Source organism: Arvicola amphibius, chromosome 7 (genome assembly GCF_903992535.2).
Source record: "Arvicola amphibius chromosome 7, mArvAmp1.2, whole genome shotgun sequence".
In the NCBI taxonomy this organism is placed as follows: domain Eukaryota; kingdom Metazoa; phylum Chordata; class Mammalia; order Rodentia; family Cricetidae; genus Arvicola; species Arvicola amphibius.
This window is the reverse complement of record NC_052053.1, coordinates 81,080,533-81,096,693: the sequence shown is the minus strand read 5'-3', so window position 1 is coordinate 81,096,693 and position 16,161 is coordinate 81,080,533. Positions and strand designations below refer to the sequence as shown.

At 44.4% G+C, this 16,161-nt stretch overlaps 1 protein-coding gene across 7 annotated transcripts in view; it reads right to left on the bottom strand.

Annotated features, from left to right (window-relative positions):
* The window catches only part of Foxn3 (forkhead box N3), a 375,406-nt gene extending 360,296 nt beyond the window's left edge, over positions 1 to 15,110 (bottom strand). For 4 of the 7 annotated variants that reach the window (XM_038338237.1, XM_038338235.1, XM_038338236.1 and 1 more), the window contains exon 1: positions 14,923 to 15,109. The gene's annotated coding sequence lies outside the window, so the exon portion shown is untranslated. Of the gene's footprint in view, positions 1 to 1,892; positions 2,053 to 14,922 lie in introns of all 7 variants that reach the window. The other 3 variants (XM_038338239.1, XM_038338247.1, XM_038338248.1) reach the window with 3 other exon arrangements.
* Between the last annotated feature and the right edge of the window lie 1,051 nt (positions 15,111 to 16,161).

Genomic DNA, 16,161 nt, shown 5'->3' with positions numbered 1-16,161 from the left:
CCAATAAAGGCTAGTCATTCAGGGGTCACCACGTTCTTGTCCCTGCTGATGGGATCCAAACAGACATGGTGACCTAGGGCTGAAAGTGGCAGTACTTTTCAAAGAAAAGTGCTTTAAATCATCAGTTAGAGAGAGAGGCATCTACTAACCAGGTCCCCCCACTTTTCGATTGGTATGAAACGAACTCCTATTGTTTTGATTCATTGCACGGCTTTGCATTTGCTGAAGCAGCAAATTGTACCAAAATAAATATCAGTTTGAGCTTAAAATATCCCTGAAGATGTGTGGAAGGAAGTGATGCTTTGAAAATACTTGCTGTGCATTCTTTCTTGCTCTCCCCCCAACCCCCCCTCCCGGTCTTATAGGACCCACTGTGAACTCACTATGTAGTCAGGAGCCTTACACTTCTGATCCTTTTGCACCTGTCTTCCCCCAGGTCCTCCCTCCGGTTGAGGGGATTACAGGCAGTATCGATGATACACTTAGTTTTATGAGGTGCTGGGGATCGAACCCCGGGCTTTGTGCAGTCTAAGCAAGCACTCTACCACTTAACGCTCAACCCCCCAGCCCAGTGTTTCTTCTTTCTTGTTTTCTGTATACAGTCATTAGTAGACCATAGATGGCCTCTGCCCAGAGGAACGGTAATGCTACTAAAGCAGGAACACAAGAGGAAGAGGCTGGGGCTCTCTTCTCCAGCTGAACAAGCACCTGGCCAGTCTCCCTGTTGAAAATAACCCAAACGTATTTTGCTAAGAATTCCTCACAAATAATTTGACATGTATTTGTGAACCAACAAGAAAATCTTAAGACACACTCAGAAGAGAACATGTGTATTATTATTATTTTTTGCCCTGAAGGCATTTAACAAACACGAAGAATTTGAACTGTTTTCATAATGTAGCTGGGCCCAGGGGATAAGCTCGGTGTCATTAATGAATCCAGGACGCACCAAAGAACAGAGGCTGACAGGAGGCATTGAGCTGAGGAGGACTCCAGAGGAAAGAGCCCAAGAACCTGTTGTAAAAATTAGTATGAAGTAGGAGGGGAAAGGTTTATGCTAAAAATGTGTAGCCACAAGAAAGGTTTCAAGATGAATGGGTGGTTGGTTTAGATCCTAAAGACTGATCCCAGCAAATGGGCAAAAGAAAATATTGTAGCTAGAGAAACACATATTTGATTCAAAGAATTCACATGGATAGCCTCCAAAAATAAATAAATAATAAATAATAAAATCACAGGAAAACAGAACAAAACAAAACAACAGACAATACAACATGTCCCAGGAAACAACAGACAATACAACATGTCCCAGGAAACAACAGACAATACAACATGTCCCAGGAAACAACAGACAATACAACATGTCCCAGGAAACAACAGACAATACAACATGTCCCAGGAAACAACAGACAATACAACATGTCCCAGGAAACAAAGCACCATCAACAATCGGCACAGACAATGCAGGGCAGAACTGAAGCCACAGGCTTCAAACTTTACAGCGATCAGACATGAAATAGAAAATAAGTGTTCAATTAAATGATGTTCAATATCCGTAGGCAAGATTAGATAAGACATAGAATAAATTATAGATTGTACTTGGAATCTAATTGATAGATTACACTCTCATATTTGAAAAAAAAAACTTCAAAATAATTGAACTACATAGCAACCTTAGTAAGCTAGAACAATAACAAAATAATAAACACGAAGATCAACGAGACTGAAAAGGACTGGAGAACTCTCTGCATCTTAGCAGAGAGGATGAATGAAAACGCAGAGAAGCAGAGACGTTCAGTGGACCCAGCATAGAAAGAATACAGCATAAAGACAATGGTCTGTAAATCTTCCGGAACCAATGCGGGGTGGGGGGGGGGGGGGAGTCAACTTACCATTCTGGAAATCCCAAGTGAAAATACATGTTAAAAACACTGTAGCTGGTCACAGGGGTGCACACCTATGATCCCAGTGCTGTCAAAGTAGGAGGAACAGGAGGTCAAGGCAGCTTCAGCTACACAGCAAGTTCAAGACCAATCCGGGCTACATGAGACCCTGCCTCAAATAAAAATAAAATAAAAGAAATAAAACCTTCACACCAAGGTTCTTTATAATAAAACTGTACAAACTTAAATAAAGAGAATATATTTAAAGTCAGTAAAGCAGGATATATTTAAAACTAGTATTCATTTTTCTTTAATTTATTTATTACATATATAGTGTTCTATGCACCAGATCTCATTATAGATGGGTGTGAGCTGCCATGTGGTTGCTGGGAATTGAACTCAGGACCTCCAGAACAGCAGTCAGTTTTCTTAACCTCTGAGCCATCTCTCCAGCCCTAAAACTAGTATTCTTGAAGCATGTTCACCACAAATGAAAGTTAGACTTAACCATTTCTCAGCAGTGGCAGATACCAGAAAATAACAGGACACCACACCTTCAACCAAAATCCGATTGTTTAAATTATTAACAAAAAGATAACTCAAGGGACGGAGAGATAGCTCAGCAATTCAGAGCACTGGCTGCTCTTCCAGAGGATCCAAGTTCAGTTCCCAGCACCCATGTCAGGTGGTTCACAACTACCTGTAACTCCAGCTCTCGGGAATCAGATGCCTCTGGCTTTCATGCGCACTTCACACACGTATGTATTCCAACATGTAAGCACGCACATCCATACACAATTAAAATAATAAAAATAAATCCTTTCTTAGAAATACAACTTCAAAAAATACCTACCAGGTGCCAGCAGGATGGCTGACTGAGTAAAACCACTTGATGCTCAAACCTGATGAGGTAAGTTTGATCCCCAGATCCCACAGTGGGAGAGCAGAACCAACTCTGGAAAGCTGTCCCTCTGTGACCTCTACATGTAAGCCCTGGCATTTAAGACTCAACCCTCATCCCCCAAACAAACACGTACACCACTAATAAATACCTGCTGGGCATAGTGATTTAAGCCCATAATCCCAGCCCTAGGTAAACTGAGTCAGGAGGACTGCCATGAGTTCAAAGAATATCCTGACTGTATAGTGAATTCCAGGCATCCTAGCTATTAATAAAAGGGCCTGTCTCAAAGAATAAGGAAGGAAGGAAGGAAGGAAGGAAGGAAGGAAGGAAGGAAGGAAGGAAGGAAAGGAGGGAGGGAGGGAGGGAGGGAGGGAGGGAGGGAGGGAGTAAGGGAGGGAGGGAGGGAGGGAGGAAGGGAGGGAGGAAAGGAGGGATTCCCATAAATCTAAAAAAAAACTTTTTAGTAACTTATTGAACAAAGAAATGTAATAATAAACTTAGAAGTTATTTAGAGCTAAACATATTAAAACTTCTGAAAGCTAATTTAGCTCTAAGAATCTAATTGATAGATTAGGTTTTTATGTTCAAAAAAACTTCAAAAGTTAATGAACTAAACTGTAACATTTGGAAGTTGCAAAAGTAACAAAACAATAAACTCCAAGATTAAAAAGAATAAAAACACAGGCAAAAACTAAACAGAGACACCATACAGAAGATGCAAGATGCTAAGAGATTGTTTGCTTGCTTGCTTGTTTGTTTGTTTGTTTGTTTTTGAAAGGCTCATAATAACAACAAATTTGGTGATATTGATCAAGAAAAAGCAAATAAACATACAAGTGATATTTTAGGAATGAATATAAATTGTGATATCATAAAGGTTTAAAACACTATCAGACATTATACAGAATCACTATATCCTAAAATGCCCAAGCTAAGATGAAGGAATTCTCAGAAGGAAATGTGGTACAAGAACAAGAACACAAGAGAGCTTCATGCGGCTGCAAAGAATGAAACCATGCTCTTTGCTGGGGACATGGATGGAACTAAATGGACCACCATGTGAAGAGAAGGAAGCCAGACTGAGAAAGACAGTCACAGGTTTTCTCCCATAAGCAGAACTGAGATTTAAGACTATAAGTAATATGAAAGTGGACAGGAAGAAAAGGGCCAGCAAGGGGTGGGAGTGAGGGAGGGGGAGGTGACAGGACAGGGATGAGCACAGCACGCGTGCACGCCGCGCGCGCGCGCGCGCGCGCACACACACACACACTCATGAGTATGTCAAGATGAAACAAATTATTCTGTATGGTAACTAAAAGATCTTAACAGTCATGAATTGTTAAAATGGAATCAAGAAGAAAGAATATAGCAGAATAGCCTTCCTATAAAGGATATGGAGTCAGGTCACTTTTAGGGAGCAGATCCTCTAGAGATACGAGGAGGAAAAAATACGATCGGTTAATCTTACGAAAATGAGTCCCAAGTACAGAAAAGGGGACTTGATCTTATTCTAGAGGGAAGACCAACCCAAAACACAAAATAGCGATGCCAAAACTCGGTAAGAAAAGAAGGCGAGGGCTGGAGAGATGGCAAGCACTAGGTAGGCATACACACAGACACACATGCAGCAAAACACTCAGAAACATAAAATAAAAATGTTTAAAAAAAGAGACAGAACTATAGAACTGAACACAGCCATAAGACCCTAAGAATTACCATCAAATCAATATTATCAGTGCACACAGAAGATGTAAAACAATGATCTTATTCCAGAAAAGTAAGGTTAATTTAATATCTTATAAATCAACTAGCGAAATTCATCGTATTAAAGGGAAAACATATAACTATCACAAAGAATGCAGAAAAATAATCTGACATCTATCCAAGATGTAAGAAATAAATTAAAAATCAGAAAGTAAGAATAACTTTTGCACTGGACAATGGAGTCTACAACACACCCCATCAACACTGTCCCTCTGAGTAGGACAGTGAGCACATTCTGGGTAAAGTCACCAACACGACATTGGGACCGGCAGAGACTTCTCGACCTCAGTACACTGTGAGGGCATCTAGCCAGTGCACAAGGAAAAGAAACCACAGCTACAAAGTCTGGCAAGGAACACAGATACCATTTGCACATGATGTGATTGATTACCTATAAAATATTTAAAAAGAATTTGCAATACACAATAGAATTAATAAACTTAATATTTCTAGGTACTGAACCTTGGACATAGCAAGTAGCTCTTAGGCATAAATGCAGCACATGCTAACTAAAAATCATGTGTGACAGATTGTGTCGGCACTATTTCTAAAACCATAAACATATACAGCGATAAACGAGCACATGATCGCTATGTGTAACCATTGGTCCCACGTGAAGTCTCAGAAACTAAATAATGAGGAAAACCAAACACAAAAGATCGTACACTACACGGTTTGTAAAGTTACGTTACATTTTATTTAATCATTTGATGTGTGTTTGTGTGCATGTGCATGTAGATCACGGACAACTCACTCCACCATGTAGGCCCTGGAAATTGAACTCCGGTTGTCAGGTTTAGTGGCAACTTCCTTTACCTACTGGGGAGTTTAAATGAAAATGGCCCCCATAGGCTCACAGGGAGTGGCATTACTAGGAGGTGTGGCCTTGTAGGAGGAAGTGTGTCACTGGGGGTGGGCTTTGGGGTTTCAGAAGCTTAAGCCAGGCTCAGGCATACTCTCTCTTCCTGCTGCCTGCCTGTCTGGATGTAGAACTCTCAGCTCCTCTCCAGCAGCATGTCTGCACGCCACTCACACCATGACAGACTAAAATCCTGAACTGTAAACCAGCCCCAACTAAATGTTTTCCTTCTTAAGAGTTGCCATGGGCATGGTGTCTCTCCACAGCGGTAAAACCCTAAGACACCCACTAAGCCATCTCATGGACCTGGTGGTTTTTATATAAAATTCACACACAGACAAAACTAACCAGTGATGCTCAAAATTAGGGAAGGGATCGTCTTGCAAGGGAGGGTGATTTAGGGCATCTAAATTCTTAGATGTAGTTAATGTTCAATTTGTTGGTCTAAATGTTATGTGGGCATGTTCACTTAAAAAAAATCAAGCTAGAGATCTACGCCCTTATTTACATGTATAATTCAATTAAGAATTGAATAATTCAATTAAGTATATAACATAAAGGTCCATAAATAAAAACATAGAAAGAACCGCAGCTGTAAAGGTGGGCTATAGCTCTCCTAAAAACAGATGTAACTGTAGGCACAGCTGTAAGACGCACAATAGTTATATGTATTTATAAGGTATGCAGATGCAATATTTAGATACATATTCTACTATATACTATCGCTGGTATGTGTACATGTATGCTGCATGAAAAATGAACCTGCATTCTTCATATCACACAGAAAAGTTCTGGGTGAACTCAAGGTTGAGAGCCAAGGTCACTCAGCTTCAGGACCCTGAGTTGACTCTGCCTCCAAGAGAAGAAGAAAAAAAAAACAAGCAAGTTCCACATCAATTCTCAAACATGCCATCACAGGCAAAAACGTGGGAGGTTAAGCATGGGGGCACTTTTGGAACTATCAGATCCAACTGAGCTGTAAAGTGGGTGCAATCAAAGGTTCCTCTTGACCCTTGGGTGTGTGCTGAGAGGACGGTTGCCCAGACAAGAGAAAGGAGTTGTTTCTCTCTGCACGCTGGAGGTTTTAAGTGAATGAAAAAGACAGTCTACAGCATAGGAAATGAAAAAGGCTGTGGCCAGGGCACGACAGCACAGTGACAGTGGACCCAGAGAGGTCGAATAAACAAGACCCCAGGCCCTTCTCTAAGCAGTAATGGGTAAGGACTGATTGCAGAAGGAACCCAAAGTCTGGCAGAGGACAGGTTTGATAAGGTATGTGTCTTAGTGAGGGCTATTATCGCTGTGAAGAGACACTATGACCACGGCAACTCTTACAAATGGAAACATTTAATTGAGGGGGCTCGCTTACAGTTTCAGAGGTTCAGTCCACAGAGCATGGCTGCATGCAGACAGATGTGGTGCTGGAGCTGAGAGTCCTACATCTTGACTCAGAGGCAACAGGAAGTCGACTGATTCATTGGGCGGTACCCTGAGCATAGGAACCTTAAAGCCCTCCCCCACAGTGACATATTTCTTCTAACAAGGCCACACCTACTCCAAAAAGTCACACCTCCTAATAGTGCCCCTTCCTATGAGCTTATGGGGGTCACATACACTCAAACCACCACTGTGGGCATTATGGAGCCCAGGCAGGTTCTTAGTAGACAACAGAGACTGTAGTAACATTAACAAAACAACAACAAATCTAGCTCAATAATTTGAGTGGTGACTACATGCCAAGCTCCGTGACAAGTCCTTTGCAAGGACTCTAGGATTTGGCATCCCCAATAATCCTTTTAGGATTCCCATGTTACTTAAGGAAACAGTAGCCAAGACCGGAGTCTAAGGTTAAGTGACTCTCCCAATGCACATAGCTGAGATAGAGAAAATAAGTCAGAAAAGAAAGTCTAACTTCAAAATGCAGACCTGTAGAGTGGTTTAGGGGTAGTAGGCTTCAAGAGCAAAGGAAGGGAAGAAGTTAGCCGAACAGAGCCTCTCTGGGGTTACCTGGGGGATTCATGGAATGAAGTACCAGAACTCAAGACAAGGGGAATCCAGAGACAGCACCAGAGCCCTGGGGGATAAATCAGAGGCTTGTGGTAGACATGAAGTCCCAGTGTCCTAACCTGGAAAACGAGGAGCATGGTTGTGACAGACAGAAAAATAGAAAGGAATGGGATGGAACAGAAGAGAAAACTGACACACCTCCTTCCTGGAGATTTGTGCAGAAATGTTAACACTCTGAACCGTATGCCCCCATCCCTTAGCCCCACTCTTCACACCACAGTCCTGCTCTCTAGGGACAGTCACTTATTCACAAGTTCACAAGGTAGCTAAAGAGACACCTATCAGGGGTAGGGAATGGTTCAGTCACTGCAGTGCTTGCTGTGCAAAACATGACGACCTAAGTTTGTTCCGCCCAAGTGAAAAGCTGGGTACGAGGAGGCAGAGACAGGAGGATCCCTGGGGCTTGCTGGCCGGCCAGTCTAGTCAAAAACAAGAGTTCTAGGTTTGGTGAGAAACCATATCTCAAAATATAAGGTGGAAAGCAACTGAGGTAGACACCTGATACCAACATCTGGTCTCTATGAATATGAGCACATATGTGCTTGTGTGCATGTGCACGCACGCACACACACACACAACAGTTCTAAGAGCGGGGAAGGAGCTGATGAATACAGAGTGACAGTGAAAGCTGCTAAGACCCTGTCCTTGTCCCCTCTGTGCCTGACATCCCAGTGCATGGCAGTGCCACCTTCAAAAAGCGCCCAGACCCAAGTACCTTCTGCAGGTAATGCTTGCTCTGCCAGGTTAGGTGAAGACCATGAGTGCTAGGATCTGAGTCTCCTGAGAGTGGTCCTGAGCCAGGGGCCAAGAGTTCCAGTACCCACACAGTTTCCATGCGCACAGTGCTCTAGAGGACAGCTCACTCTCTGTAGCCGATTTCATTCGAAAGCTATACAACTATTAAGTGTGCTGAATCAGAACATGTCAATCTTTCTGGGTTCCAGAATCAACCTAGTATGGCATGCTAAAGTCCCCTTCCCAAGCAGAACTTGCCCACTTGAGATCTATGCTTCTGTGCTGGGCACACACTGGACCACATTTGGAAAAGCCCTTCAGGGACAACCGCAGAAGCACCCTGGTAACTGGTGGACATCATTCCACATAAAAAGCAAGCCCCTGGGCTAAGTATGCAGTTCATTTGATAGAGTGCTTGCCTAGCATGCACAGAACCCTGGGTTCGATGCCCTTGCCACACAAAGCAAGCATGAGGGTGCCCACCTGTAACCACGCAGCTGGGTCAAGAGTTCAAGCCCATCCTGGACTACATAGCAAGTGCCAGGACATCCTAGGATACATGAGCCCCTGTCGCAAAATCAAAACAACGGAACAAACTATTGAAAGCCAACAACGAGTACCAAGAATATTGAGATGCAGCGCTCGGCTTCAAAGCAGACTGGCTCTGTCATGGTGAATGGCCTTGGAAGGTTTGGCTGGTTTTCCAGGCCTCTACAGACTTCTTCCTTGAAGCGCAGGTGGGAGGAGGCAGGAGGCCTTAAACAGCCTACCCATGAAAAGCTTTATTCAGCGCAATTCAATAACTGAAAGTTACCCACAATCATTTCCAACCACTACGGCGGCCGACAATTTTGTGCTCTCTCCTAGTTTCGTCTTTTAGAGGAAATGCTTTCTTTAAAAAAATGGTTGGAAGCACTGTGGCTTCCTCAAACACTGATTATTTTAATCATGATCTCCAGCCCCACGCAGACAGTAGGAACACGGCCAGCACAATGCAAGTAATGGGAGAAAGTGGAGTAGGAGCTAGGTGGCCTTTCTTCTTCTGGACTCCCCAGCTGGGCAGCCTCCCAGGATCACTGCCGAGAGTCTGGCTGTGTCCCCGCAGAAGCACAATTCCTACTACCGCCAGCTTGCCCAGGTCTCTGCTGATTTCTCCGGACCCCTGGCTCAGCTCACAGACTTGTGAAAATCAAGGGTGGGGCTGGCAAGATGGTTCAGTGGGCGCAAGTGCCTGCATAAAGTCCTACTTGGTGCTAGATATAAAACAGGAATCAATACCTAGAACTCTCTCTCCACTCTCAAAAGTTGTCTTCTGACCCACACAATCACAGCTGCAATTACACACATCACACATAATAATAACGAATAATAATAATAATAATAAAGAAAAAAATTAAAAACCCAAGAAAGAAGGGGATTTCCCTGTCTGGCATACCTAAAAGTCCTCAACACCCGTTGCATCTGGAACACAAGGGGGAACTGGGCACACCCTTCATGCTGCTGTTCTAGAACATTCTCATAGTAGAGGAGATAATTGAGTCTATTTGATGATATTCAAACATCATCTGTGTGCTATCATTTTACTCCACATTCCTGCGTCTGCCAAGCCAACGTCCACAGCTTGGCAAGGCTTCCCTTCACAGGTGACACTGTATGAGCCATCTCCACCCCTGATAGGACAACACCCACAGAGACTGACGCCAAGCCTCCTAGCATCTTGGACATGTCACATGACTTTCCCGTAACTTATAAGGGAGGCCTCCATGTGTACACCCTTAAGAACAGCCTTTTGCCTCTCTCATTATCGTTGGGCCTAGGACTCTTCATACAGTGATGGGTCAGACCTTTCTCTGTGTCCCTGGTAGTTTCTCTGGGTTATAAGGCATAACTAATTACTACCATTTCCCCCTCCACGCCCTGCGAACAAGGGTCCTCTAAAATTGTCAAGGCAAAAGTTCTCTTTGGCTGAGCCAACACAGGATCCCAAAGGCAATTCTCGGGCCTCCTTAGGGGAATATTGGGGGCATTTTAAAAGCAGTAGGTTTGCATCTATGTTGGCAGACTTCTGGGCTCTAGGGCTAGCTCCAGGTGCTGCCTAGAGGGCAGTCACCACCCCTGGGCTCCTGGTGCCTCTAGAGTAGCCATCTCTGCTTTGATTCCACTCAGGTATGAGGGCCTTGTGTAAGATTCTACTTGGCGCTAAATATAAAACAGCAATGGTGTACAAAACTGTGTGAGGCCCATTCCAATAAATGGTTCTCTTATGGGAGGGCCGTCTACATCCTTACAGCCTATAAAGAGGCTCGCCCTTCCTCCCGCCTTTCCAGAATTTGGAAATATCCACGAATAGAATCAATTAAAGACAACGCATGAAACAATTAAACACATGCATATCCAATGTCAAAAAAAATTAAACAAATAATCCTCTCAGATAGTTAATGCTTTCAAAGCTCTGGTGTGTTTTTCTCCCACGTGCCTTTCACAGACCCAACCCTAGCTTTGGCGCTCTGCTACCTGTGAGGTTGGCACATACCTGGCTTGTTCTTCATGAACCATTTTCCCCTCACAAGCAAGAAGGGAAGTTTCTCTCTCTCGCTCTCTCTCTCCCTCTCCCTCTCTCTCTCTCTCTTTCCTTTACCTCTCTGCACTAATCCAAAATTAAGACTGGCATTTGGTTGGTATTCTGGAATGACTGTTAAAAATTTGGCACAGCCATCAAAAAAAAAAAAAAGCCAGCTTCAATAATTACGTGAGTGACTTCCTGACATCTGAAAATGAGTTAGGACCTTATTGAACAGCATGTTCATTTGTATCGGTGAAATAAGCCTTACACAACACTGGAAGGATTAATTTTTTTTTCTAATTTCTAAAGTCAAAAAAGAAATTCACAGACGCATCAACAATTGAAGCGAATTCATCGTGCGACCCCAAAGTCACCTTCTTTGAGGTGTTCCGAGCAAGCTTCAGGGCAGGCTATGGAGAACAGGGGCAAATTCTAGAAACCAGCAAGTCTCATTCATTTCCTTCAGTTTGTAAAAACAAGCAACTGACAGGTTTCCTGCCAATGGCCCCTTGCCGTACTTGCAGATAAGAAAGTTCTCAACAGGAAATCCTTTGCTGAGAGAGATCAATCGTGCCATTAAACTAAACTTGCTATCCTGGAGAACTAACTATTTGATAGTGTGGGATCACGAAAATATATCCAAAATCAAATGATAGACACTACATGGCTCTAAGCTGCTTGCTACCCCATCGACGCAGGATATTAAATAAGCATTAAAACATATTTAGAAGCTCTTCTGTCTCTCCCTCTCCTTGAGGCAATCATTTGAGGGAATGCAAGGGAGATGTGATTTTCTTTCTTTCTTTCTTTCTTTCTTTCTTTCTTTCTTTCTTTCTTTCTTTCTTTCTTTCTTTTTTTTTTGGAAGGACCAAACTGTTTTAAGAAAGCCCAGTGCAGTGCGAAATACACCATGTATGGAGGGAAGTTACTTCTACACAGATATAAAGAACGTAAAATTTAGGGGTCTGGAGAGATGGCTCAGTAGTCAAAAGGTCTCTCCCAGAGGACCTGAGTTATATCCCCAGCGCCCACATCAGTCTGTAACGCCAGCTCCAAAGGATCCTTCTGGTCTTGCTGGGCATGGTCACTCATGTGCCCATACCCACATGCAGAAAACACATACACATAACTAATCATAATAAAATAAATATTTAAAAAAGAAAACCCTTACAATTTCAAGATTGCCATCGACAAGATGAGTCAAAGTCTAGCAAATGTGTTGATTTTTACACTGACAAGTTTTACTGGAGAGCTTCAAAGTCAAAATTTGGGAGACACATGCGTGGTTATTTTCCACCCAGCAAATAAACAAAATAGGGGTATGGGGGAGAGGGCTAAATCTCTCTCCTTGGTATTCCTCACCATGAGTCAGATTTAGCTGACTTAGGTGCTGGTGGTTTGGGGCAGTGGCGGGGGTAGGGGAGACACCTCTAAAATAGCCTCAAAATGAAAGCACCATTCTCCATTCACAAGAGAGGAAATGTTTCTAAATCAACTGGGCAGTCATCTTGGCAGCCTGGAAACAGTCCCCCGGCCACTTAGGAGTGCTTCCTCTCCCTGCTCAGCTACCAAGCACACCCCGCCCTTTGCTCTCCCCCCACCCCACCCCCAGCATCAGGCGGTCTGTGTTTCTGCTCAGGCAGCCCGAGAGAATCTGTTCAAAACACCACAGACCTTCAGGATCAAATGCCTCAGCTCAACCTGGAACCCGCTTGCAAGCAGGAAAAGACTTCATTATGCCTTCCCCAGATGACCCTTTCTCCATAGGCAGTGCTCTGGTCTCAAAGTCTCTAAAAAGACTTGTTCTAGCGGTAGATACACACATCTAATAGTAGACACACAATTCCACAATTAATGGCTCAAATGTATTCTTTTCAGCCTTCCCCTTGCACAACTCAGAGGTTGCAAAATGCTAAGTAAGCATGAACGCACATCCTGGCTTTCAGGCTTTCCCCTGAACTATTTTCAATAAAAATACAGTTATGAAATCCAGGAGAGCGCAGTTTGGTTGATGTTGTAAAATGACCTTGGTTTGACAGGCATGGTCTCAGGTTTCAACAGATGTTGGGGAAAGGCTCACAGAAGCCAGCATGTTCTCGGAGCATCTGTGATGATATGCAGGGTTTTTTTGTTATTGTCCTTGTTGTTTTTTTAAGTGTGGTCATGGTAGTAAATGCATATGTGGTGGGGGTGGGGTGGGGGTGACACTTCTCAGTTTCTATGACAACCATGTCTCCATTCCTGGGTTACTAGACACCATCTACTTCCTGTGTCTAAATGTTTAAACCAATCAGAAAAGTGTTTATACAGTTAACAACTTCTGGAGCCCAGCTTCTTTAATGAGCTCAAATGAAGATGTCCACAGGGGTCTCGCTGTCTTAGAGTGGTCCCCTGTCATCATGCACACTAATTCAGTCTCCTGTGGAAAGACAAACCACCCTTTTCCTTGGATGTGAATGTGCTCTGCTCCAAACAGACGCCACGATTTCTGGCAGCAGTGTGCATGCGGGTCATGATTGCTTGCTCTTCATTGTCTGTTTTCTCTTTCACCGTCTAAAGACAGATTTAGCTCAAGAAACATGCTAATTCGCAAGGCACTTAAATTATCAAAGTAATGATACAGTTAAGCATCCATCTGCTGGGGTTGCTATTTAAATGCTCAGATGAAAAAGAAATTAGGAAAAAATTAATACCAAGTTGAACAACTTTGCATTCTACAACTTAGGAACAGAAATCATTGAGACTGTATTGTGAAGTTCCCCATCTATCAGTGCGAGCTAGAAGCTGACATCTGCAACGAAATTTGTCACCCAAAATGGCCTACTTTATCTGGATAGAAACAACAACAAAAAATTAAACATAAAGACACCCCGAGCGAGCCAGATGCACCCAGATCAAAAAGCAATCTCGCAGAAACCCATGCACATGAAGACAGATCAGAAATTACAGCGAGGTCTTAAAAGAAGGTTTCGGGTGACTGTTTTCCTAAGTCTCCACCTAACTGACCAATCAGTGTGAGAGTTAGAGCGGGCTCCAGACATTCGTGCCGTCTTCAGGGCTCTGCACCCTCAGAGCTGCTCAGCCTGGCTCAGGCAGCGCCGGCGATCAATGGAAAAACAGGGAACAAAAGGGAAATACTGATGTCTTCCTCAGCTCGGAAAGCCATTCCCTTTTTCCTCAATGAGCCAGTAGCACCCAGCCTACGACAGCGCCACGGGGGAGCTTCCACCAGCCGAGTCCAGTCCTTTCTGAGCTGGCAGTTTCGTCTTTGCAATCATGTGTCCCGACGCTAGCACAACCTGGTGACGGAAGGCTCCCGGAGCCCAACCAATTGAAACTAATAAATTAAATAAATTAATAACCCCCACGATTAAAAGCTCCCAAGAAAGACCGCGTTCCCGTTCCCCAAATGTCATTCCCAGACTATAAACAAAGCATGAAAAATAGTCTCCCAGGCTAGGAATCTGGGTTTTTCTCCTCAAAGCAACGTTTTTCTCCAAAACCAGGAACATTCCTGCTTCCTTCAACGGATACTCTGGTTTGACCATGTCACACCGGGATATACAGCTCCGGTATTTGAAAAAGAGGTTTAAACTGCCCACAGATCCGACACTCTGTTTATAATTGATAGCAAAACAGTTACGACAGCGGTGTTGTAACTCTGCCCCAGCCAAACTCCACATTGAACACGTTAGTTCCTTGAAAATACAAGTCATGCCTGGGGACCCCTCCAAAGCCGCCACCCTCCGAAGTCATTAACAGAATTACATCAATTATTCGGTAATTTTTATAAATATCCATTGTCTGCAATTTTTAAAATATAAATGTAAAACCAGTTATCTACACATTCCGGGGGGGGGAGGAAACTTTTCTTTCTTTTTCTTTCTTTCTTCTTTTTTTTAAATGAACTTACTTCTGAGACAAAAACTAATGAAAATAAGCAACTCGCCATCCCCGGCTCCTTCACATTCTGGGCTGCACGCTATAAATCAATCCGAAACTAGGTGCACAGATGGGGGCGGACACCTTAAGATAAAAAGCCAAGAGTGCCCCCCAAATGCGGGCAGGCTGGGCAGCGAGGCTCGGGGTGACAATGCTAACCCGGGCAGAGGCTCGCTAGGCAGCCAGCAAGCCGCATTTTCGTTACCTTCGATCGCCTGCCCCCCCGCTGCTTCTCGCGGCTGCATTGGGGGGCTGCGGCGGCGCTGGACTCGCGGGGGCCCCGCCGCCGGGTCGCGCCGTCTCCCAGCCGAGCTGCACCGACCGCGGCCGGAACACCCGGCTCCAGCGCCCGGCGCCCGCCCGGGGTCGGCGGCTCGGCTCCCACCCGGGCCCGGAGTCCTGCTGGGTCCTAGCGCTCGCCGTCCGGGCCGCGGCCCGCTCTGCAGCCTGCACGTACTGTGGGGCGGCCGGGGAGGGGGAGCCCCGGGAAAGCACTAGTGGGAAAGCCGAGCCGCCGTGGGTGTGGAGAAAACCGAGTTCAGTGCCAAAGCCTGGGTGTGCAAAGAAAGACGCTGGCTTCAGCCGAACTCCCAGAAGGCAGATGCTAGAATCTGCAGCCCGGGTGGAAAGCACAAACGTGGCCGGGGAGGTTTGCTCCGTGCACCTGTGGTATAGAGTGCGCTCACAGAAGGTAAGAGGCATCGCGGGATCCTCGGAGATTTCAGAATATTAGGGGGGAAAAGTGAACAGTTCGTGCGCTTGAAACCAGTTTTCCCCAATCTTTTCCCCGTTAACAGTTTTTTTTCTTTTGCTTTCTCGAGCTTTATAATTTGTGTTTTAAATAACAAAGCCCCATATGGCTCACCACGTAGTCATCTGATTTTCAAAAGACCTCCAAAATTACATCAAAATATGCACTCATGTATCTCCTAAGAAATCAACAAGAGAGAATTAATGGTGGCATATGGTGTGCCTCGTAGAGAAAACTTAATTACAAATTAAAACAAATGCGAAAATTCACAAATCCCATAAACCAAAAGTAAATTATGATCCTAGATTGATTCACAGATCAGCTCATGTGCCATCAGGGGGACTAAAAATTCTAGTTTTCTTTCTCAACAGGAGAAAGCTGTTCCTTTGCAGGAGTTCACCCAACCTCTGTTCCCAGTCCCACCCCCACCCTTCTTCCCCCCTTTGGGGGCTCTCTAGCAGCCTTTGGTTCTGCATTGACTGTGGCCCACCGGGAAGGTACCTTAAATCTTGCAGGTGCTCCTTGAAGACAATTCCATTAGCTCCCAATTCGCGGTAACAGTGCTTTAGTTGGGGAAACCGGTTTGAAAGGTTTGGTAACTGAACGTATTCTTTCAGTCTTCAATACCACCCCGTTATAAGGTCATGATTCTGTCCAGACTGCTAATAGCAATGGTGCCATGGTTTCCACCAA